At 44.3% G+C, this 20,115-nt stretch overlaps 1 pseudogene; it reads left to right on the forward strand.

The window, feature by feature from the left end:
* The window catches only part of LOC108510825, a 28,601-nt pseudogene extending 8,486 nt beyond the window's left edge, over nucleotides 1-20,115 (forward strand).

The following is a 20,115-nucleotide window of genomic DNA, read 5'->3' on the forward strand; positions in this document are numbered from 1 at the left end:
TAAGATCTTGTAAAGGTTTGTTGGTGAGTCCGTAAAACCAACATAGGTTTTTGGTGATCCAGAAAAACCAAGTGTAAAGATTTTTGGATTGTGAGCCCGAAAAACAATCCAACTGTAATCCGTGAGATTATAGTGAATTCCCAAGGGGTCGCTTGGGGAGTGGACGTAGGTGCATAAGAGAGCACCGAACCACTATACTTCTTGTTGTTTGTATTGTGAATTGTTCTAAATCACTTACTTATCAATTAACATAATTAAGGAATCGAAAATAACAAAAACCAATTCACCCCTCCCCCTCTTGGCTTGTCACCTTGGGCAACAAAGCCCCTCCACTCGAGGAGCCCGGGTTGGAACCTTTTGCACCTCCCTTGGGCCGATTTCGCTCCTCCACCTTTGCTCTGTTTCGATGCTTGGGCTTTGGGAGCTGTAGGTTGAGTCTTGAACTCGATGAGAGCCTCCGCTTGAGCTATCGCCTCGTTCCAACTCTGGACTCTTCTTCGCTGCAGCTCCATCTTGACCCACAGTTTGAGCCCATCAAGGAAGGTGAAGAGAGAGTCTTCGTTGCTGAGGTCTGGTACCTCCAACAACAATATGCACGTACTCACGCACATCACCCTTTCGTGTGAGTCGCCGTAGTCATGCTCGGGCATCATCCTAAGCGAACGCGGGGAAGAATTGCTTTCGAAGTTTAGTTTAAAACTGTGCCCAAGTGGTGATTGGAACAGCCCCTCGCTTCACATCGTCAGCCCGATGTCGCCACCAAAGCATCGCCACGTCCCTCAAGAACATGGCTGCCGTGCTCACCTTCATGGCTTCCTCCCTCATGCCGGTAACTTGTAGGTATTGTTCCACAGCGAAAAGGAAGTTATCCACCTCCTTCGCGGACCATCGTTCGCAAAACTCCTGTGGCTTGGGTACATATCAAGCTTGTGCATGGGGCGCATAGCCTCTCTTGCGACCTCCATTGTCAATGGAGAAGAGGATACGCCTGTGGTAGTATTCTCCTTTAAAAGGTCACCCACCTGATTTTGGAGAGCCTTCACCATGATCTCCAACTCCTCGTTACGCCGCAGCACTTCCTTATAGCGCCACTCCATATCGAAGGAAATCTGGTTCAGCTGAGCGGCGATCTCACCTCGGAGGGTTGCGTCCCTACCCTCAAGGTCCTCCATCCGCCCTTCAACCTCAGCTGTTTGGGCCTCACACCTCCGTAATCGATTGTCGGCGGAGATAACCGGACATGCAATACAGAACCCATGCAGGAAATCATCAACTGGATGTGTTCCACCCATCATCGTACCTCCTCCTGATGCAGGATTGGGATCCATGGTCGAGGAAGATGCATCCACCATTCCCACCTTGAAAGTTACCGTAGAGGTCGTCTCCTTTGTTTCTGGTATGGCTCTGATACCAAGTGTCACGTATGAAGGGATCTCAGAGCGGATCCCAACAACGTGCAGCTCGGTCTACTGAAGATAACCGATCAGCCTTCTTGGCATGGGAACCTAGTCTCTATGACTTAGGTCACGCCTAACAACAATAATGCAGCGAAGCACAACACCAGAAAATACCACGAAGGAGAAAGAGAAATATAGGGGAAGAGAACTTTATTGAATAACCACTCAGCTGATTACTATAAGCTCTCCCGATCTCTCTGGTCTCTCGAGCTCTACCCGATACCAATCCCTCCCCTTTGAGGGTCCTCTTATAGAGGAGCAACCTCCAATTACAAGTCCCTCACGAACTCAACTTCCAATATACAAGATAAGGATGAATTCTAGATAAGATAGGAAAACCTCGATTCCCACAGGATTCTATGCAATCAGCTAAAATGGCCAAGTTCGTGCCCCAACCGAACTCGGATTACAACGAAATTAGATTCGTTGGATTCAGAACGAAAAATACTTCTAGATGGTGCCTTTTTCACTTTGAACAGAGTTCTATAAAGTTCCCGAAATGTTCCTCAACGTGAGAACGTGTAGAAACAGCGTTACAGCCACGTTTTCTAACCATCTATCTTTCAGTTAGAAAACGTGTTAAAAATGTGTCCCTTGCCTTCTGGAGACTTATGCCACGTACCTCTATCGGTGGCACATATTTTTAGGCATCCCAATTTTCCGGATGCAGCCCATGCTTCGAGATAAGCCCTCAATACTGAATCAGACTCGTTGCAGCAGCTTTCCTCCTAATGATGAACTAGCATGTATTCTTGCCAATACATGCCTTGGAGCACGTGCCCCCAGCCCCATGCTCTTGGATATTCCTCCTTGATCTTGCACATGTTTCCCTAGGTGATCCTAGGGCCCAGATTTGGTCTCCAAGTTGCCCAAATCTCTAGAAAGCACGGTCAGACCTCGAACCCGTCTAGCAATCCGATCTGGTTTATATCTTGATCCGCGTCTGGTCTAGCCCTGATTTGAGGCGACGTGACACCCTCCCCCACCTAAGCCGAAGTCGCCCCTGACGAGGCTAGGCTCATTGATGATGTCCTCGAACTGCCATAGTTCGTCACCATACTCCCAGCTTGCTTCCGAATCTGATAGTCCTTTCCATCGGACTAAGTATTGCACACGGTTACCCTTTTTCATGTCTACCTTGATTTCAAAAACCTTCTTGGTGTAATGAACTCGTACGGCCACTGGAGCTCGCCCGCTTTGAGCCCGAGAAGGGTCAGTTGTGTCCTCTTTGAACGGTTTCAACAGGGACACGTGGAACACCAGGTGCACTTTCAACTTAAAAGGCAGCGATAATCGATACGCTGTCTCTCCAATTCGATGTGTGATGCTGAAGAGACCTTCATACCTCCTCACAAGTGCTTTGTAGCCCGACTTTAATTTCATGTGATGGTAAAGCTTCACCAATACTCGATCACCAGCCTGAAATTCAGCTGCCCGCCGCTTTATGTCAGCCCATTTCTTCATCTGTTTGGTCGCCTTTAACAAGGAGACCCAAACCAAATCTGTATCCTCCTTCAGATCCCTCACGAACCTGTAGGCAGTCGGACAACATCCCGTGTAGTCCGCTGCGATACTTTTCGGAGTGTCTGGTTGTAGCCCTGTAATCACCTCAAACGGTGATTTTCCCGTCGACTCCGATCGCTGTAAGTTGTAGTTGAATTGGGCTTGGTCCAGGAGTCACACCCAATCCCGCTGGTTGGCACTCACATAGTGCCTCAAATACATCTCCAATAATGCATTGGTTCGCTCTGTTTGGCCATCAGTCTGAGGGTGGAAGGCCGTGGACATCTTCAGCTCCGTTCCGAGTATCCGAAATAACTCCGTCCAGAACCTCCCCGTGAAGCGAGCATCCCGATCAGAAAGGATGCTCCGCGGTATCCCCCAATATTTAACCATATATGTGAAGAACAACCGTGCCACGTCCTCCGCATGGCAAGTAGTAGGTGCTGGAACGAAGACTCCATACTTCGAGAAGCGATCCACCACGACCATGATAGAGCTGTTCCCATCCACCGGAGGTAGTCGGATGATGAAGTCCATGGAGACACTCTCCCACGGACGCTCTGGTATAGGTAATTGTTCCAACAACCCCGCAGGCCGTCGATGTTCGACCTTGTCTTGTTGGCATAGTAGACAAGTCCGAACATACTCCTCGATGTCATCCCGCATCTTCGGCCAATAGTAGTTATGTTCTATGAGAGTTTGGGTCTGTTGCACCCCCTGGTGTCCCGCCCACATAGAATCATGGTGTTCTCGCAACACCTCGCGCCTCAGCCCTCCACCTGAAGGCACATAGACACGTTGCCCTTGTGTCAAAATCAGCCCTCCTTCTGTCCAGAAACAGCGCGCCTTGCCATCTTTGATGAGTTCACCCATTGAAGTGGCCCATGGATCCTTTTCCATCTCAGTCTTGACCCTCTCCATTAGGTTACTTGCTTGTCCGGAAAAGGAAGAAACCGCAGCCAACTGTGCCTTCCTACTCAAGGCATCAGGGACCGAATTAGTTCGGCCCAGTTTGCCTTCGTACTGTGCGTTATTCGTGCGCACCACAAACTTAGATCCGAGGATGTAATGATGCGAGGTTCGAAGACAGTGCACAATCACTGTCCACCAACTCCGTTAGCTGCATCCTCAGCCCCTAGAGTTCAGGTGGGGCCATCCTATAGGTGCTTGAGCTGGTGGACGTGCTCCATGCACCAAATCAGTTCGATGATCGATTTCTCTTTTTGGTGGCAATTGCTTGGGTAACTCAGGGGGCATCACATCCCCGAATTTAGTGAGAACACCCTTGATGGGTGCTGGAATCTCCTCTCCTTCCAGTGGTTCTTCCTCCTGAAGGGACGCAATATATGTTGGAAGTCCCCTTCTCAGCCCCTTAGCAAGTTGCATCGCCGATAGGACTCGCTGCGTCGTCCCTTTAACTCGCTTCCCTAGAACTATGCAAGCCCCACTCGGATTCAGGACCACCACCACATATGAATCCGGCTTTACCATGGCTTGTAGCTGGGTAGGCAAAGACATGCCGATGACCACCTCGTAGTCGTCGATCGGGGCGACCTCTGCTACCACCGAACAGGTCCATGCGCCGAATTGGATCTCAACATCCTTCAACGTTCCACTGGTAGCCACTTCTACGGAGTTGACCGCCTTGAACGTATGTTCATCATATTCAATCTTTAGATTTAACCTCTTTATCGTAGCTAGGCCCATGAAGAAGTCAGTAGCACCCATATCAATGAGTGCCTGGAAGATGTGACCACCAATGCTGATAGGTGCCTGGAAGATGCTCGTGGCCCCTTGGCCTTTAGGGCGTTGAGACTGAGTGAGCCTATCCTTCAGTCTGTCTCTTGCTTCTCCTCCAATGCCATAGATGCTATCTCGCCCCTCAATAATGGACAGTCCTTCACCTTATGCGGTCCATTACAAATATAGCATGAGATAGTGCTGGTACCTTGCGCCACCCCTTTGCCCTTTGCTTGGGAAGCCCCTCCACTCGAGGAGCCCGGATTCGAACCTTTTGCACCTCCCTTGTGGCCTGATTTCGCTCCTCCACCTTTGCCCCGTTTCGATGCTTGGGCTTTGGGAGCCGTAGGTTGAGTCTTGAACTCGATGGGAGCCTCCGCTTGAGCTATCGCCTCGTTCAAACTCTGGACTCCTCGTCGCTGCAGCTCCATCTTGGCCCATGGTTTGAGCCCGTCAAGGAAGGTGAAGGAGAGTCTTCATTGCTGAGGTTTGGTACCTCCAACAACAATTCGCTGAACTCTCGCACATACTCATGCACATCATTCTTTCGCGTGAGTCGCCATAGTCGTGCTCGAGCATCATCCTTAGCGAACGCGGGGAAGAATTGCTTTCGAAGTTCAGTTTGGAACTGTGCCCAAAAGGTGATTGGAACGGCCCCTCGCTTCACATCGTTAGCTCGACGTCACCACCAAAGCATCGCCACGTCCCTCAAGAACATGGCCGTCATGCTCACCTTCATGGCTTCCTCCCTCACGTCGGTAACCCGTAGGTATTGTTCCACAGCGAAAAGAAAGTTATCCACCTCCTTCGTGGACCGTCGTCAGCAAAACTCTTGTGGCTTGGGAACATATCAAGCTTGTGCAGCGTAGCCTCTCTTGCGACCTCCATTGTCAATGGAGAAGAGGATATGCCTGTGGTGCTACTCTCCTTTAAAAGGTCAACCACCTGATTTTGGAGTGCCTTCACCATGATCTCCAACTCCTCGTTACGCCGCAGCACTTCCTTATAGCGCCGCTCCATATCGAAGGAAATCTGGTTCAGCTGAGCGGCGATCTCACCTCGGAGGGTTGCGTCCCTACGCTCAAGGTCCTCCATCCGCCATTCAACCTCAACTATTTGGGCCTCGCACCTCCGTAATCGATTGTCGGCGGAGATAACCGGAGATGCAATACGTAACCCATGCAAGGAATCATCAACTGGATGTGTTCCACCCATCACCGTACCTCCTCCTGAGGCTGGATTGGGATCCATGGTCGAGGAAGATGCATCCGCCATTCCCACCATGGAAGTTACCGTAGAGGTTGTCTCCTTCGTTTCTAGTATGGCTCTGATACCAAGTGTCACGTACGAAGGGATCTCAGAGCGGATCCCAACAACGTGCGGCTCGGTTTACCAAAGGTAACCGATCAGCCTTCCTGGCATGGGAACCTAATCTCTATGACTTAGGTCATGCCTAACAACAATAATGCAGCGAAGCACAACACCAGAAAGGACCACGAAGGAAAAAGAGAAATATAGGGAAGAGAACTTTATTGAATAACCACTCAACTGATTACTAAAAGCTCTCCTGGCCTCTCAGGTCTCTCGAGCTCTACCCGATATCAATCCCTCCCCTTTGAGGGTCCTCTTATAGAGGAGCATTCTCCAACTACAAGTCTCTCACGAGCTCAACTTCGTAGGTACAAGATAAGGATGAATTCTAGATAAGATAGGAAAACCTCGATTCCCGCAGGATTCTGCGCAATCAGCTGAAATAGTTTTGTGGGATTACAACAAAACTAGTTTTGTTGGATTCAAAATGAAAAATCCTTCCAGATGGAACCTTTCTCACTTTGAACGGAGTTTTGTAAAGTTTCCGAAATGCCCCTCAACGTGAGAACGTGTGGAAACAGCGTTACAGCCACATTTTCTAACCATCTATCTTTCAGTTAGAAAACGTGTCCCTTGCCTTCTGGAGACTTATGCCACGTACCTCTATCAGTGGCACATATTTCTATGCATCCCAATTTTCCGGATTTAACCCATGCTTCGAGATAAGCCCTCAACACTGAATCAGACTCGTTGCAGCAGCTTTCCTCCTAATGATGACTAGCATGTATTCTTGCCAATACACACCTTGGAGCACGTGCCCCCAGCCCCATGCTCTTGGGTATTCCTCCTAGATCTTAGGGCCCAGATTTGGTCTCCAAGTTGCCCAAATCTCTATAAAGCACGGTCAGACCTCGAACCCGTCCAGCGATCCGATCTGGTTTATACCTTGATCTGCATCCGGTCTAGCCCCGATTTGAGGTGCCGTGACAATTATTAAAGACACTTGATGCAAAATTGCTTGGATTTCAACACATTAAAAGTTTATACATTGATGATCATGAATTTTGTGAGGATACCAGGCTTGTGAGTAAAATGCTTGTGGTAAGTTCTTTAGACATGATGGGTTCTTGTTTCGAGAAAATAAGTTATGTGCACCTAACTGTTCTTTGAGGAATTTGTTAGTGCAGGAATCCCATGGAGGGGGATTAATGGGACATTTTGGAGTAGCTAAGACCTTAGCTGTTTTGCAGGAACACTTCTATTGGCCACACATGAAACGAGATGTTGAGCGGATTTGTGGTAGATGTGTTACATGTATGCAAGCTAAATCTAGAGTGCAGCCCAACGGTTTGTGTACTCCTTTGCCCATTCCTAGTGAGCCTTGGATTGATATTTCAATGGACTTTGTGTTAGGATTACCCAAGACTAAAACGTGGAAGAGATTCGATTTTTGTGGTTGTGGATAAATTTTCTAAGATGGCACACTTTATTCCATGTCACAAAACAGATGATGCTTCGCATGTTGCTAATTTGTTCTTTAGGGAGATTATGAGATTGTTGGGAACCCACCCATGCCGCTGATATTTCAAAAAAAATTCAGATGGCAGCGGAATCGGCATAAGCGGGATCGACGTTCATCGCATGAACGTTGTTTCATGAACCGTTCGTAGTTAGATAAGAATTAAAACTTTTAAATACATTAGAAGATCAGATCCTCACCTTGTGCGGGTAGATGATCACCGCAAACTGAAGTTCGTGGTCTAGGATGAAGGTTCGCTTGAAGCCGTTCAAGTGTCCGGCCTCTACGGGTATCCACATGAAGCAGTGATCCGATCAAAGCTCTCTTGTCTTCTCGGGGTACTAGCTCCCTTGCAAAGACTTCTTTTGATGGCTGATCTCCTCTCTTTCAATCAACCCTTGATTGTGCTTGAGAGGAGGAAGAAGAAGGATGAAGAAGAGGAAGAAGAAGAATCCCCACGCAGCCTTCTTTCTTTTCCCTGCGTTGGAAGGAAGAAGGGAGGAAGAGGATGCCACCAACACCTTTGGCTTTTATCTTCCTTACTTGCGGCTGAACCAAGAGGAGAGGAGAGGTAGGCGTACGGCAAGGAGGAAGAGGACTTCTTCTATGCCCTAGGTGCCGCCCACAAGTCCCTTTTTATAGACATGTGGAGCTCCTAACATTTACGAGTTCTTGATGTCTTTCCTAAGGGGGGCGCCGTCTCTTCTCCCTTCTCCACGTGGAAAGGGGAGGGGCTTATCCCCTTCCTCATGGTAAACCCTAATCCATATTAGGTAGGGATTGGAATGCCCTAATGTGGTCAAGCCCTAATCCAATTAGGCTTAGCCCAAGGGTGAACCAATTTGGATCCAATCTAGGTAAGTCCTAATCCAATTAGAACTTAAATCAATTTTGACTCAATTGAACTCTTCAATCCTAATCCAATTAGGAGTCTTATTGATTCATTAGATTAATAATTAATTGGGACTTAAGAAACCCTAATCCAAATTAGGACATATATAATTTTAGTCCTAATCCAATTAGGACTCTATTTGAATCCGAAGTCCTAATCCGATTAGGACTCTAGGAATCCTACTCCAAGTAGGAATCCAATTTTGATTCAAAACTCCTAATCTCATTAGGATTGCAGGAATCCTATTCCAAGTAGGAATCCCAGTCCTACTCTAACTAGGATTCCCAGTCCTAATCCAATTAGGACTCTAGGAATCCTACTCGAAGTAGGACTCTTGTTTTAAGTCCAATTAATTAATTTCCTTTGTTCCTTCTTCAACTGAATATCAATCGAATTGATTACTTGTGATTCATAATCACTTTTCAACCATCGGATCGGTCAATACTTCTAGTGTGTGTGACCCCATAGGTTCTATTCTGACTGGTAGTGAGATATATTGTGATCTCTATCACTATATCATTGAAAACTCCTTTCAATGGGTTGGAACGATTCCAACTCAACTCATTAGGATTTATCGATCATCGAGATAATCACTGTAAGTCCCACCATCCACCAGTGACACCTAGCAGCATGTAGTGGCTACCCAGCAGAATGGAATGATGAACCTCTAGGTGCAGTTAACATGTGATACAGTCCTACTATCGTGGATCCCTACAGGACGGAGGTCATGGACAACTCGTCAAACCCCATCGTCTGTCATATGTCAAAATTTATTCGATTCGAGTTCGATAGTGGAAAACTCTTTCTCCACTTATATTACTGCCCTGGCCAAGGTCTTAGAACTCAGTCTAACAAATCACATAGGATCACTCCTCTTCTATCAAGGTCGATAGATTCCTTGTAGGTGTATACCCTACTCCTACAGTGAACCTACTACAGCCAATCTACACTGCATAGACCCATATGGCTAGAGACCATGTATGTGTGCAGTCAAACTACAATAACCTCACTGTGAGTAGCCGAAGCACCGCAGGTCGAAGGACCAGTCACACTACTGCAACATCAAGCAAGTCACTGACGAGTGGATAGACATCCAAGTGACTTCTTGTCTTGGTCACGCTCAGTACCCTTGTTCTCTAACAAGCACCTGCACTATCACTTCAGTGTCCCTACACTGTGGACTCAAGTCTCGTCCATCCAGAAGGAAAGTGATCTGTGCACTGATCGGATCGATCACCGTCCTCGTGATGATCCATTGATCAGGAGCATTTAGAAATTAATCACCAATGATACATGGCTCAAATTCTCAACTCTTGAGAATATGTATCATCATCTTATTAATTTCTTGGACGATTCATAGACACATAAATAATATGAATGAAAAGATGCCTTTTATTTATTCAATAATAAATAGTCAAGTACAAAATTATGTCCCTAGAATTAACAATGTGTCAGCCAGATTGGCTTCTAGGGCATACATCTAACAATCTCCCACTTGCACTAAAGCCAATCAGTCATATATCTAAGCCCCATCTTCTCAAGGTGGGCTTCAGTCTTTTGCTGACTTAGCTGCTTAGTGAACGGGTCTGCCACGTTATCCGCGGAGTCTACTCTCTGCACCTCTACATATTTCTTCTCAACATAGTCGCGTATGAGATGAAAGCGCCGCTCTATGTGCTTGGACTTCTGATGAGACCTAGGCTCCTTAGCAAGGGCTATGGCGCCATTATTATCGCAGTAGAGTATTATGGCATCTGATGTCATCACGTCCAACTCTGCAATGAATTTTTTGAACCAGAAGCCTTTCTTAGCAGCTTCAGAGGTGGCGATGTATTCAGCTTCCATAGTAGAATCAGCAATGATCGGTTGTTTAGAACTCTTCCAATTCACCGTACCACCATTGCACAAGAACACATATCCAGATGTTGACTTCCTATCATCGACATCAGTCATGAAGTCTGAATCTGTGTATCCTTCTACCTTTAACTCTGATGATCCTCCAAAAACTAAGAATAAATCTTTAGTTCTTCTCAAGTACTTAAGAATATTCTTCACAGCTATCCAGTGTTCTTCACCTGGATTCGACTGATATTTGCTTGTGACACTCACAGCAAGAGCTATATCAGGTCGTGTACATAGCATGGCATACATGAGGCTTCCTATTGCCGATGCATAGGGAATCTTGCTCATGCGTTGAATCTCTTCAGATGTGTTGGGGCACATCTTCTTGGAGAGATGAATTCCATGCCTAAGGGGTAAGAGACCCCTCTTGGAGTTTTCCATGCTGAACCTCTTCAGCACCTCCTCTATGTACATCTTCTGTGAAAGGCCAAGTATCCTTTTAGATCTATCTCTATAGATCTTTATTCCCAAAATATAGGATGCTTCCCCAAGGTCTTTCATGGAGAATTCTTTTGACAACCAGACCTTGACCGAGGTTAGCATGGGAATATCATTCCCTATCAGCAGGATGTCGTCCACGTACAGTATGAGAAATACGACAGCGCTCCCACTAACCTTTTTGTAAACACACGGTTCCTCTTCGTTTTTGATGAAATCAAACGTTTTGATTGCGTCATCGAAACGAGTGTTCCAACTTCGAGATGCTTGCTTTAGTCCATAGATGGACCTTTGCAGCTTGCAGACCTTGTGATCTCCATCACTGGAAGTGAAACCCAAAGGCTGTTCCATATAGATATCTTCATCAAGATATCCATTCAGGAAAGCAGTTTTCACATCCATCTGCCAGATTTCATAATCATGAAATGCTGCAATGGCAAGCAATGTTCGGATGGATTTTAGCATGGCTACAGGTGAAAAGGTCTCCTGATAGTCAATGCCTTCGCGCTGACTATACCCTTTCGCCACAAGCCTTGCCTTATAGGTCTCTACCTCTCCATCCGAACCTATCTTCCTTTTGTAGATCCATTTGCATCCAATAGGTACAATACCTTCTGGTGGGTCTACTAAGGTCCAGACTTGGTTGGAATGCATGGAGTCTAACTCTGACTTCATAGCTTCCAACCATTTCTCGGAATCGATATCAGATATCGCCTCGTTGTAGGTTTTGGAATCCTGTATGTGATCCCTATCTCCCACTAGGAACATTTCCTCGGTAGCCTCTTCTATTATACCTAAGTATCTATCGGGAGGATGGGAGACCCTACTAGATCTACGAGGTGGTCGAGGGATATCGTGTACTGGCTCTGTATGAATGGGTTCAATAGGATCCATGACTCGTTGCTTTTCAGAGACTTTCTCTTCAAGCTCAATTTTCCTCCCACTGCCTCTATCAAGGATAAACTGATTTTCCAAGAAGATGGCATGACGGCTCACAAACACATTGTGATCCTCTAAGATGTAAAAATTGTATCCTAATGACTCTTTAGGATATCCTATAAAACGAGCACTTATGGTCCTAGCCTCTAACTTGTCTGCCTGTAGTCTCTTGACGTGGGCCGGACATCCCCAAATCTTGAGATGACCAAGACTTGGTTTCTTACCATGCCATATCTCATACGGTGTGGTAGGAACGGATTTAGAGGGAACTCTATTCAGTAGATATACTGCGGTAAGTAAGGCATCTTCCCAAAGAAACATAGGTAAATCAGTGAAGCTCATCATGGACCTGACCATATCCAATAGGGTCCGATTCCTCCTCTCTGACACCCCGTTGAGTTGAGGTGTACCCAGAGGTGTCCACTGTGAGACTATGTCGTTTTCCTTGAGATAGTTCCGGAATTTCCCACTAAGGTATTCTCCTCCTTGATCTGATCGGAGAGCCTTAAGAGGTTTTCCAGTTTGTTTTTCTACTTCATTCTTGAACTCTTTGAACTTTTCAAAAGATTCAGACTTGTGTCTCATAAGATACACATACCCATACTGTGAATAATCATCGGTAAAGGTAATGAAGTAAGAATAACGTTCCCTGGCTAGCACATCGAATGGGCCACATACATCTGTATGTACTAGGGTAAGTATTTCAGTGGTCCTCTCCCCATGTCCTACAAAGGGCAGTCTAGCCATTTTTTCTTGAAGACAGGACTCGCAAACTGGATATGACTCGGAAGTCAATGAGCCGAGAAGCCCATCTTTATCCATTTTGTTCATCCTATCCTCTCCAATATGGCCAAGTCTGAGGTGCCACAAATATTTTTGGTTTATCGCATCTCTGGATCTTTTGGATCCTTTGGCACTCACTTCTTGCTTGGTAACATTCACAGATACATCCATATGTAAATGATATAGACTGTCGATCATGAAACCACGTGCAACTATTTTATTTCTGAAATAAATAGAACAGCAATCTTTGTCAAATGTAAAAATATGACCTTCCTGTGCTAGACATGAAACAGAAATCAAATTTCTGCTAGCAGCAGGTACATAATAGCAGTCTCTAAGTAATAAACTAAATCCAGATGGTAGTCGCAGATGGTAGGTGCCCACAGCCACAGCAGCAACTTTTGCCCCGTTGCCAACCCGAAGGGTTACCGCACCTTCCGCCAGCCTTCTACTTTCCTTTAAACCCTGCATGGTAGTGCACAAATGAGCACTAGAACCAGAATCTATAACCCAACTAGAAGTAGAAGAAACCGTTAGATTAGTTTCAATAATGAGCAAGTCTATACCTTCTGAAGGTATGTCACCTTTCTTGTTTTTCAGGCTCTCGAGGTATGACGGACAGTTTCTCTTCCAGTGGCCGTCGACATTGCAGTGGAAACATTTTCCTTTAGCCTTTTTCTTTTGAACTTCCTTCTTTAGTTTCTTGTCCTTTTTCTGCTTCTTAGCAGGCTTCTTTTTCTTCCAAGTAGACTTTCTCTTGGAACCAGAAGTCAACTCAGCAGCAAGGACATTGCCCCTTGAACCTTTCAAGGCTCCCTCAGCAGTTACCAACATGTTTATTAGTTCAGTCTTAGTGCATTCAATCTTATTCATGTGGTAGTTTACTATAAACTGACCAAATGAATCAGGAAGTGACTGTAGGATCAAATCCACTTGTAATTCCTTGTGCATGTCCATACCGAGCTTCTCAAGCTCCTCCAGATCCTTGATCATAGTCAGACCGTGATTATGGACAGACGGCCCCTCGCGCATCTTTGTTTTGAAAAGCCTCTTGGACACTTCAAAACGAGCTGTGCGACTCTGCTCACCATACAACTCTTGCAGGTGTGCCAGTATGTCCCTAGCAGTCTTCATATTTTCATGCTGGCATTGGAGTTCATTTGACATGGATGCCATCATATAGCATTTTACTCTAATGTCATCATCCAACCACTTTTTATGCATCTCACGCTGAACATCAGTAGGACGTGTTGGTAGTATGGGGATATCTGAATCGAGTATGTAGCCTATTTTCTCACAGTCCAAAACAATTTTGAGGTTTCTAAGCCAGTCTTTGTAATTGGTTCCGGTCAGTCGGTTGGTCTCAAGAATACGGGTCAAAGGGTTTGAAGCTGACATTGTATCTGCAGAGAGTAAAGATTCTAGTTAGACTTTTGTACTTGATCCTAATCTGTTCTAAGGTCTTTTAGAACAAATGTAACTCCCACTATTTTCTCGAATCCCTCACACTCCCCTGGTAGGGAAACGGAAATCCCACACGACTAGGGTTTCTAGTGGGTACTGCGGTCCCACCAATTTACATGCCACCTCACCTAACAGTTATTGGTGACACATAGATTGATGAATGTACAACTCTTGTACAATGCTTCTTAAGCATGTTGCAGTGTAACTTGGTCTCTAAGCCATGAAAACCTCACCTAACAGTTATTGGTCCCATTTCTTAGTTAAGTCAGACCCACCGTATAACTGTAGGAATAAAGTCGTCATTGGGTCCTCACCTAACAGTTATTGGTGCCCAACCCCACCTTTACCCTACAACATCTCATGTCTATAGAGAGGCCCAGCCCCCCGATGCAACTTGACCACTGTGTCCAGCCGAGACAAATCAACATCAGAAAGGCCTTAGCAGCTCTACTACAGTGGAAGACCTATTGACTTAATATTGGTTAATCAGGTCTTAGTGTTTGCAACTTGAGCTCTTCATAAGAGGTAATCGAATAATTGGCCAGGTAAGCAGGTGGGAGGCTCCCCTTACTCAGAGAGTAAGGTCCTAATTAAGTAACCACCTTTCATGCTTTCCTAGACACCAATTAGATCAATTAATCTAATATGACTTGCTCATGTCGGTTCACTCTCGACTTGATTGAGGAGGTTTTGATTTAGATCTCAATTGGGTTTGCTACATCACATGGAAACCTATCTACCCGACTCACATTCACATCACATGCAAACGGCACATTGCAGGCAGTTATAATCGCAGCAATAATTAAAGCTAAACTTTAAATAGGTGATGATCATGGATTCTAGTTAGGTCGTATTACAAGCACATGCACGTCAATCGATCAACTGGTTTTCAACTCTTGAATTGGTTCCAAGCCTCCTTGATCCGATCCTTGATCAACTCTTGATCCAATCGCCATCAACCGCTTAGATCACCTATTCATCTCATGCCTAGTCTTCAACTTGATCGTTGACGTACATCACATCACACAAATACAACCAGATTGTAAAATAAAAATAAAAATAAATTACATCTCCTTTTAGGAGGCACGCAGGCCTCTCAAAACATCAAATAAGATGCATGCAAGCATCTGAAAAATTACATGACATTGCAGATCACATCGCAGGTCATTACATTTGATACCAAAAGGGTTAGAATCCTATGATCATCACCATATGCAACAATTATAATTTTTAGATCTGAAAACTAACTGATTATATCATGACATAGGTTACTGATCATGCTAATCATGATTCTAAACTTTGTAATCTCATTAACAACGCAATTAGAATCATCATTTTATCACATAGAAATCAGCATGCAAAAATCAGCACTCCTGAAAAATCTGCATGCAGAAATTTTCAGCATGCATGATCATTCAATTTTCAGATCTAATAAGCCTTTAGATAATTAATTCTTACCTTAATCTACGAAACTTAGGCTCTGATACCACTGTTGGGAACCCGCCCATGCCGCTGATATTTCAAAAAAAATTCAGATGGCAGCGGAATCGGCATAAGCGGGATCGACGTTCATCGCATGAACGTTGTTTCATGAACCGTTCGTAGTTAGATAAGAATTAAAACTTTTAAATACATTAGAAGATTAGATCTTCACCTTGTGCGGGTAGATGATCACCGCAAACTGAAGTTTGTGGTCTAGGATGAAGGTTCGCTTGAAGCCGTTCAAGGGTCCGGCCTCTACGGGTATCCACACGAAGCAGTGATCCGATCAAAGCTCTCTTGTCTTTCCGGGATGCTAGCTCCCTTGCAAAGACTTCTTTTGATGGCTGATCTCCTCTCTTTCAATCAACCCTTGATTGTGCTTGAGAGGAGGAAGAAGAAGGATGAAGAAGAGGAAGAAGAAGAATCCCCACGCAGCCTTCTTTCTTTTCCCTACGTTGGAAGGAAGAAGGGAGGAAGAGGATGCCGCCAACACCTTTGGCTTTTATCTTCCTTGCTTGCGGCTGAACCAAGAGGAGAGGAGAGGGAGGCGTACGGCAAGGAGGAAGAAGACTTCTTCTATGCCCTAGGTGCCGCCCACAAGTCCCTTTTTATAGACATGTGGAGCTCCTAACATTTAGGAGTTCTTGATGTCTTTCCTAAGAGGGGGCGCCGTCTCTTCTCCCTTCTCCACGTGGAAAGGGGAGGGGCTTATCCCCTTCCTCATGGTAAACCCTAATCTATATTAGGTAGGGATTGGAATGCCCTAATGTGGTCAAGCCCTAATCCAATTAGGCTTAGCCCAAGGGTGAACCAATTTGGATCCAATCTAGGTAAGTCCTAATCCAATTAGAACTTAAATCAATTTTGACTCAATTGAACTCTTCAATCCTAATCCAATTAGGAGTCTTATTGATTCATTAGATTAATAATTAATTGTGACTTAAGAAACCCTAATCCAAATTAGGACATATATAATTTTAGTCCTAATCCAATTAGGACTCTATTTGAATCCGAAGTCCTAATCCGATTAGGACTCTAGGAATCCTACTCCAAGTAGGAATCCAATTTTGATTCAACACTCCTAATCTCATTAGGATTGCAGAAATCCTATTCCAAGTAGGAATTCCAGTCCTACTCCAACTAGGATTTCCAGTCCTAATCCAATTAGGACTCTAGGAATCCTACTCGAAGTAGGACTCTTGTTTCAAGTCCAATTAATTAATTCCCTTTGTTCCTTCTTCAACTGAATATCAATCGAATTGATTACTTGTGATTCATAATCACTTTTCAACCATCGGATCGGTCAATACTTCTAGTGTGTGTGACCTCATAGGTTCTATTCTGACTGGTAGTGAGATATATTGTGATCTCTATCACTATATCATTGAAAACTCCTTTCAATGGGTTGGAACGATTCCAACTCAACTCATTAGGGTTTATCGATCATCGAGATAATCCCTGTGAGTCCCACCATCCACCAGTGACACCTAGCAGCATGTAGTGGCTACCCAGCAGAATGGAATGATGAACCTCTAGGTGCAGTTAACATGTGATACAGTCCTACTATCGTGGATCCCTACAGGACGGAGGTCATGGACAACTCGTCAAACCCCATCGTCTGTCATATGTCAAAATTTATTCGACTTGAGTTCGATAGTGGAAAACTCTTTCTCCACTTTATATTACTGCCCTGGCCAAGGTCTTAGAACTCAGTCTAACAAATCACATAGGATCACTCCTCTTCTATCAAGGTCGATAGATTCCTTGTAGGTGCATACCCTACTCCTACAGTGAACCTACTGCAGCCAATCTACACTGCATGGACCCATATGGCTAGAGACCATGTATGTGTGCAGTCAAACTACAATAACCTCACTGTGAGTAGCCGAAGCACCGCAGGTCAAAGGACCAGTCACACTACTGCAACATCAAGCAAGTCACTGACGAGTGGATAGACATCCAAGTGACTTCTTGTCTTGGTCACGCTCAGTACCTTTGTTCTCTAACAAGCACCTGCACTATCACTTCAGTGTCCCTACACTGTGGACTCAAGTCTCGTCCATCCAGAAGGAAAGTAATCTGTGCACTGATCGGATCGATCATCGTCCTCGTGATGATCCATTGATCAGGAGCATTTAAAAATTAATCACCAATGATACATGGCTCAAATCTCAACTCTTGAGAATATGTATCATCATCTTATTAATTTCTTAGACGATTCATAGACACATAAATAATATGAATGAAAAGATGCCTTTTATTTATTCAATAATAAATAGTCAAGTACAAAATTATGTCCCTAGAATTAACAATGTGTCAGCCAGATTGGCTTCTAGGGCATACATCTAACAGAGATTACATGGCATGCCTAGAACCATTGTTTCAGATAGAGATGTTAAGTTCTTGAGCTACTTTTGGAAGACTTTGTGGTGCAAGCTAGGTACCAAGCTTTTGTTTTCTACTACTTGTCACCCACAAACTGATGGTTAAACCGAAGTAGTGAATAGGACTTTGTCTACTTTGTCGAGGGCTATGATTAAAAAGAAAATCAAAATATGGGAGGATTGTTTGCCACATGTTGAGTTCGCTTATAATCGTGCTATTCATTCTGCTACTAAGTTTTCACCGTTTGAAATTGTTTATGGTTTTAGTCCTTCGACTCCATTGGATTTATCTCCATTACCTGTTTCTAAGCATGTTAATTTGGATGGAACGAAAAAGGCTGAATTTGTGAAGCAGATACATGAAAAGTCAATGCTCAATATAGAGAGGAGAACAGAGCAATATGCAAAACAAGCCAACAAAGGGCGGCATAAGCTGATTTTTGAACCCGGAGATTGGGTTTGGTGCATATGAGAAAAGAGAGATTTCTGGCGCAAAGACGTTCCAAACTGCTTCCAAGAGGGGATGGTCCTTTCCAAGTTCTAGAGCGCATCAATGACAACGCTTACAAGCTAGATTTGCCTGGTGAGTACAATGTTAGTACTACTTTCAATATTACTGATTTGAGTCCTTTTGATGTAAGTGATGATTTGAGGGAAAATCTTTTTCAAGAGGAGGGGAATGATGCAAATAATGGCACGACTACAAAGGAACCCGTTCAAGTTCCAACTAGTCCGGTTACAAGAGCACGAGCTAAAGTGTTCAAGGAGGCATTAAACGGGCTGGTTAAAGAAGTTTGGGCTCAAGCAAATTTGTGGAGGTCCATTGAAGGTGATGAACATGTTCCACAAGGCTGGAATTCCATAATTCAAAGCTGTGGAATAATCCAGAAGAAATCCTTAAAGATTGCAGCACAATTGGCGTGTTATTGGGGATTAGTTTCCATCCTTGGTTGCTTTCCCGTTTTGACTTATCAAGGAGAAAAAGTGGCAGCAATTTCAAGCAACCTTTTCAAGACAACTCATTTACTTTCCTTATTTGATATTTTAGGTTCATAATTTCGATTTTGTAAGAAGAAAGGAATCAGAAAATTTCTTGTTTCCTTTTTAGTTGTTTAGGCGAATTTAAGGCAGCCTATTTTGGGGTTCTCTTTTTTTTTCGCAGCTACAAATTCGTAGACCTTTTGTATTTAAAAAGCCTTAGGCTTATTCGAAGGGCAGATCATATTTTTTCAGAAAATTGGTGAGTCTTTATTCTCTTTGGATCTTTGAAGGGCTATTCGAACATATCGGAATTTTCCGTGGCATTCGTCATCGACTTATCAAGCAGATTCCCACTATCGTTTGTGGCGTCTTCTTTATACCAAGGTTCTTGTTTGCATTAAGCAACGGGTTGAGGTCAAATATACCAAGATTCTTGTTTTTGTTGAAGCAACGGGTCGAGGTCTCCCAACCAAACCTGATCGTGGGCGTTCTTGGGTTTCCCAATTATTTGATGGGTCTCGTTATTCTTGATGGGGTTTGCATCATTTGGTATCGGAGCCAAGGATTTCTCGTCTCAGGTTTGCCTATCCCATTTAAATTTAGTTTCCTTTTTCTTATCTGGCCGAATCTGTTGTGGCCAAATTGGTTTTAGCCCTAAGTTCGAATTTTGTTGTTTCCTTGTGCCTTAATTCCGTGTTCTTTAGCTTTCCAAATTCGGTTTGACATATCATAGTTTAGCCAAATTTCTTTCTTTACCCATTCCAATTGTAATTTGTTTGTTCTAATTTTAATTTGAAATCTTGTTCTGTTATTAACGAAAGAAAGAATCTGATCATCAGGAAAAAAAAAAAGAGTCAAAAGACTCAACAAAAAACTTTTCGTTTGATTTCACCCATTTTGGTTTCAATAAGCCCGAAAATCATCTCACCCCAAAGACCAAAAAAAATTTCGTGGAAATTTTGCTGAATTATGCTTCTGAAAATCTAATCACCCATATCCCTTGTTTTCTTACTTTTGAACTTGAATTTCCTTGGTGAATTCTTGCTGAATTGTTGCTGGAAAGAGGATTATCGAGTGAAAAAAGGCAAGAGTGGAATCATGCCTCACAACAGTGTTGAAGGTGCTACGGGAGTGGGTGATCCAAAGCTGTTTATGGAGGCGATGATGGGTGAGATGAGGCATATAATGAGGTTGGAGTTAGAGCAGGTTCATGAGCGGATGGATCGGATGGAGAATACACATTTGGAGCAGCCACAAAACGCTCCTAATTTGCATAGGAGGGAAAGAGTCCAACATCGAGGAGTGAGAGATGAAGATTGA

Source organism: Phoenix dactylifera, unplaced genomic scaffold (assembly GCF_009389715.1).
Source record: "Phoenix dactylifera cultivar Barhee BC4 unplaced genomic scaffold, palm_55x_up_171113_PBpolish2nd_filt_p 000233F, whole genome shotgun sequence".
NCBI classification, from domain to species: domain Eukaryota; kingdom Viridiplantae; phylum Streptophyta; class Magnoliopsida; order Arecales; family Arecaceae; genus Phoenix; species Phoenix dactylifera.